Source organism: Miniopterus schreibersii, assembly GCF_964146895.1.
Source record: "Miniopterus schreibersii genome assembly, chromosome: 12".
Taxonomy (NCBI): Eukaryota; Metazoa; Chordata; class Mammalia; order Chiroptera; family Miniopteridae; genus Miniopterus; species Miniopterus schreibersii.
The window spans coordinates 52,233,879-52,239,878 of record NC_138112.1 but is presented as its reverse complement, the minus strand read 5'-3'; the positions used below and the strand labels follow the sequence as shown (position 1 = coordinate 52,239,878).

Below are 6,000 nucleotides of genomic sequence, written 5' to 3'. Positions count from 1 at the left end.
TCCAATTTTCTTGATTCTAAGCTGTCCTCCCACAAGCCCTGCCCTCCTCAGTTTTACTTTTCGAAAACGGGGACACGTCTGTGACTTACTTAAAGAAGCGGTCACACCCCTCCCGAAAAGCTGTCCTTAAATCCGTGGTGTGTCCTGCAACCTGTGGGCTTTTTGCACTGAGGAAGTGCTCTAGGAAACACTGTATTTTCGTTCTGTGCGTCTCACACCTGGCCGCTCACAAAGCTGGCCTCTGCTGCCACGGCGTGCTCTCGTTGAAACTGTCGCCGCGATTCCTGTGCGGACGGAGCGGCTGCGGGTTGTGAAGGATGAAGCCCCGCTAGGCTCCTTCGCCCGGTTATGAGAAACAGCTGCCTTGCCTTGTGGAGATGCGTGTTGGAGGCTTTCCTCCCCTTCCCGAAGCCCACCAACCAACCGAGACTAATCAGCTGATTTGGGTCAAAACAAGCCCGAGGCTCTGGCAGCGATTTCAGCCCGGCTGTGCCACGTGAGCAGCAGGGCATTTTCTAAAACAATACAAACACTTGATCCATGATTCCATGAATGATTACAACCTGAGCAATTTTCCCCTTTTCTGTTTTCCAGAGGCTGCTGTTTCTTCTAAAAGCTTTCAGGTGCTGAAGGTCGGAAGGCGAGCGACAGAAACGTTCCTCAGGACTCCTCAAATGCCAAGGTACCTGCAAATGGCTGGGATCTGGTTACACCGCAGATTCTGATTCAGCACCTCTGGGGGTGGGGGTGGGGGTGGGGTGCGGGGGGTGGGGACCTACGGGGCTGCGTCTTTGGACCACACCAGTAGCAAGGCCCTAGTTAATTTTTATCTCTGTGTCCTGTTTCCAGCCGATGCTATTGGTAGGACAAAGAAGACCTTTTCTAATCTGATCCTCAGAGGCTGTCAGAAATGAATGAATAAATAATGATTTCGAGCCCATAGGAAATCCTGAGGTGGCAGATTCTATCTTCTGAGTTAACAATTAAGTTTGGCATACCGTGACTTTGAATTCTAATTTATTGCAAAGCAGAATATTGAGAATAGGCCCGTAGTGTGCACAAAGGCAGGGCGCAGAATTCAGGCAGATCTGATTGTTCCTATGAGATGGCAAAGCAACTGTTTATCTGAGGTTATTTTTCTGCATGACAGGCATACTGCATTTGAGTAGGAATCTGGTGGGGCGGTGTGGGAGTTTGTGCACCAGTTCTCCCGGCTGTAAATCACCGGTGTACTTCATCTTTATCTTCAGTTCCAGGAATCCAGTCTAATTACTATTTTTCTTACAAAGCGATGAATTTTGTTCAGGTGTGAAGAAATTTCTGTTTTTTTCTCGACTATTCTCAGGAGAGCTGCTTTTTGGAATGGTCATACTGAGCTTTTTAGACCTTTCCCTTGACTCACCGTCTGTTGCTTTGGATCTTCTATTATTTCCACAATTTCTGTTTTCTTGGTTATCCTATAAGCTCGCCATAGTTGGAGGTCACACCTTCTGTTTTACAGGCCTGGAAAACCGAAGGTGAACTTTAAACTGATGGAGTCTAGTTTCCTCTTTCGAATATGGATTTCTGTAAGCCAGCCTTCGCTGGAAACACATTTGGTGACGGGGATCTTACTGCTTTGCTTTCTATCCTTTGAGCAGGCCTGGCTGCTAGGAAGCCTTTCCTGATACTGGGCCAAGAGTTGTCTCTGTGGCTTTTGCTCACTAGCCAGTTGTACTCACTGGGGGCGGTCCTTTGTCTTGAATAGAATATGGACACATACATATTGTTGGGCAACTGACTTTGTCAGGCCCAGCACTTGGGGGTTCTCTGTGCCTTTGGCAGTTCCTCATGCAACAGAGTGGCCTTTAGCTCCTGGCGTGAGGAGTAGACCTGGGGCGAGGCCAGAGCTGCACCTCCAGAAATTGCCTGGGCCCGGACAGTGGCTGCTTAAGGGATCTATCTTACCCTGCTTCGTTACAGGGGCTTAAGATTTCCTGCATTTCTTTCTTATTTGCAGGCTGCCTTAAGCCTCAAATGAAATTCAGGATGAGGGTTCATGATTACTCATGAATTTTTATACTACCAGATCATTCCATAGGCCTCTTAGTAATGGCTCCAGTTTCCAAAATGTTTGTATTTTCTTTCTTCTCACCTAAAGCAAAAATTTAAAACTGGCGAAGTTGGACTCTAGCCTTCCTCGCCTAGGCCCCCTTCAGAACCCTTCTTCCATCCTATTTTATGCTCCATGGGCGACTGGATCTCCCAGGCTTCCCCTTTGCAATATCATTACCTCTTCCTTGCCCTTTTCCCTCATCAAAACTTACCTGCCCTCTGTCTGATTTTCTCCGCAGTTGGCTTATCCAATGGGACCCTGACTGTTAATGGGTCTTGTTCCCCTTAACAAAGCCTTCATAATGTGTAAGATAGCTCTTGCTTTATCTGCCTGCCTCAGCGTCATAGTTCCTCAATCCAGACAAACCCAGTCTCCAGATGGCCCTCAGGTAGTGGCTTTTTAGTGGGGAGGCATGGGCATCATGATAAGATCATGGATGAGAGACTGTTTTGGTCTGTGTGCCCCTTAGCACAAGGTCATATTATGCATCTCCTCATTAGATGGAACCAGTTCTGTTTTCCATAAACAATAACAACAGCTCTTACTGCATGTCATTATTAATTATAGTTACTTACTATGTTTCAAGTACCGTGTCTAGGACCCAACAGGTTTCTCATTCAATTTTTATAACAACCCTGTGATAGAGGAAGAATTATTCTCATTTTGCTGATGAGCAACCTGAAGTTCAGAGAGGTTAGGTAATTTGCCTAGCATCACACAGCAGAGATAAGGTTCAGACCAAGGTCTGTCTGACTGAGGCCCTGCTGTTGAACATGCAGCCCCCTTTTCTCTGATCAGCCAACAGGGCAGAAGCCTAAGATCAGTGAGATTCCCCAGACAAGCCTTGCTGTGCCCACTTTGAATATAACCTTTCTACTTCACCTAAGTATGAAAAAAACACCATTTTGTTCATGCCTAACCTCTCAGGTCTTACCTCTCTCACTTTTCCATGCTTAGAAAAGCTTCTTCTGGCTTCTGCATGCACAAGAATAATGCCTATTTATTTAGTTACAAGGATTTATTATAGAACGAGAGGAGGGATACCAACACATCCCACCTGGGGTTACTTAAAAACAACTGTGTTGTTGAGTAGATGTGGTTTTTCTTTTTTCTGGAGAGAAATAGTTCCAGCAACTCGGTGGTGCATGAAGCATGGCGTGATTTAACAGGAGTTGGGTGGCTGAGACATCTTGGTGTTATTTCTGAGAAAGCGAGATGGTTCATCCCTCTTAATGAGAGGGCAACAGGGTTGCCACAATGTCAGCCTTGGACAGGTGGGTTTACACCTGTGCCTGGATTCGTTACTTTTTTTTTTTAAGGACATTCGCATGAACATCTCCTTTTGGGACAAAGAACATAAAAAGACAACAGAATGCTGCTTTCAGGATAAATGCATCGGTTTGCAAAAATTCCCAGGGCTTCCCAGTGCGGCCACTCGGAGAGGCAGCGACATCTGGCCAGCATGCTGTCACAACAGGGGCGAGCCGTGCTTGGGCACAGGGCAGGACAGAATGTCCCTCATGACTGGTGGGAGACGCGCGGTCAGACCGAAGCCAGGAGGCGGCAGACCTCCCGGGCCAGGGGAACATGGAGCTGCGTGAGGCAGGGGGCCTAGGTGCGGCCACATCCGCCCTGTGGAGTGATTTTGAAACAGGCTTACACAAATCAGAAACGTGTGCATCTCCAGAGAGGTCTTTGCCTGTTTTCAGACAAAAAGTAGAATGAATCAGTATTTTGTAAGAATAATAAACATCTCCATTCTTGGAAATATATTCATTTAGCTGAGACTATGATCTCTAAGAAAGATAGTTTCCATTCATTCATTCATTCATTCATTCATTCATTCATTCATTCATTCATCAGATGTTTGCCAGGTGTCTCCTATGTGCCAGGACTTGTACTGTGTACTTGATACACAAAAAGGAATAAGAAATCGTCTCTACCCTCAGGAAGCTCATAGACCCGTAGGAAAGACTCATTGAATGAAGTAACTGTGATTCAGTATGCTTTACGGGATGCCTGGGAGGGTCACCTCACCAGCCTGCAGGCATCCATGAAAGCATCCCAGAGGAGGTGTCACCTGAGCCGGGTGTTGCAGCACCTTCAGGAATAATCCTCCAGAAATCTATATATTTACACAATATCGCTTCACCATTTAACAAGAGATGAAAAGATTAAGTAGATGTTGTGTGTGTGGCGGTGGCAGGGGGGTGGAGATAAAGGGGGTATTAAGTAAAAAATAGGAATTTAAACATTCAGGCTGGGATGTTTGAAGGGCAGTGCAGGCAACGGCAGGCTCTGGCTTTCGATGACTAAGGTTGGGATCTCTACCACTTCCTAGGTGTGTGTACCTGAGCAAATTGCCCGGCACACTAAGATCCAGTGCCTCACAGGGTTTCCAGGTTTCGGTGAGAGAACACTTGGAAAGCCTTGGCTCAGGAGCTGGTTTATTTAAATGTTAATAAATGTCAACTCTTATTATTAATGCTGTTATTATCATCAGTAGTGTTCTGGCACTGATTACGCTCTTAAGCTCCCTGAATCTCCTGTCCCTGATTTTTTGCCTCCACAGAAAAATGGAGGGAAGGACAGGAAAAAACAAAAAGAATATAAAAAATTAGGGTGTGATGCTGATTGTCACTCTCTAGTTCAGAGTGGGTAGATAGATCTAAGAGGGCATCTTACACAGAACAGAGCACACTGTCCCTTTTTGCCATCCGATCACAAATCCTGCTCTCAGCCCACTGATCTCTGCTCAAAAAGGCAAAAGCATTCGTGACGTGCAGTTCTAATTTATGAAACTTTTAGTTCTGCTGGTACCAGATAACCTAAAGCCCTCCTACTGGGAAACTCCTTTTACTAGTGCAATGAATACAATCCCCTTGGCTGTGGGGGGTGTGGGAGGGGGAGTGGGGATGGGAGATGAGGCCCTATGCCCGCCTAAGAGGAAGAGTTGGAACTGAGAAATATAAAATAAGGGAACATTTTCCAACCCACACAAGGAGAGTATAAGAAAGAAAGATTAAAAATCAGCCGCATGGATAAATATGTGTGCATAAATACGCAAAATGCTAGGAAATTAATGAATGTATTAAAATAAAATTGTATTTATCATTGGAATACAAAGATGGTTTGACATTAAAAAGGTTAAAGGAGAAAAGCCATGTGATTGTCTCAATAGCATTTGATAAAATTCAATGCCTAGTTATGATTAACAACTTTCTTAGCCAACTTCTAGCAAAAAGGAAATAGAAGGAAACTTGCTTAATTAATAAAGGGTGTCTACTAAACACCTACAGCAAACATTATTAAGGATGAAATGTTAAAATCTTTTTCTTTAAAAGTGGGAACAAGACTCTTTCACTAGGGGGATAAAAAGGCTAAAGAAATGAAGAAACATACCATGTTCATTGATATGATGACTCAGCATCAAGAAGCTATCAATTCCCAAAATTAACTTGCAAATTAAAACAAAATTCTAGGTAGAGTTTTTCCTGGAACTTAATCAGGGGATTCTAAAATTGATATGGAAGGGCAAAGGTCAATATGAAATGAAAAAGAAGAGAGAGAAGGTGGGTGGGGGAAGATGTTGAAATTGTTCCACCAGGTATAAACTTATAAGGCTATAGTAATTAAGATGTGTGGTGTCATAACAGGAATGGACAAACAGAGCTCATAGGCCAACCCACATAGCTATGTGAACTTGACAGATGAAGAATGTGACATTACCAGTGTGGAAAGGATGGTGGGATTGGGAAGTAAGCGAGCCTAGGAAAATTGGTTATCCATTTGAAAAAATATATATTAGATCCCTACCTCATGTCTTAATCCAAAATAAATTCCAGATAAAATTATAAGCCTAAATATCAAAATTAAATATTTCAAACTTGTAGAAGAAAATACAG

At 44.1% G+C, this 6,000-nt stretch overlaps 1 long non-coding RNA gene across 1 annotated transcript in view; it reads left to right on the top strand.

The window, feature by feature from the left end:
• The first annotated feature begins 277 nt into the window (after positions 1-277).
• The window catches only part of LOC308564708, a 44,637-nt gene continuing 38,914 nt past the window's right edge, over positions 278-6,000 (top strand). The window contains exons 1-2 of the long non-coding RNA XR_013999983.1: positions 278-496; positions 595-682. This is a non-coding gene — a long non-coding RNA (uncharacterized lncRNA). The remainder of the gene's footprint in view (positions 497-594; positions 683-6,000) is intronic.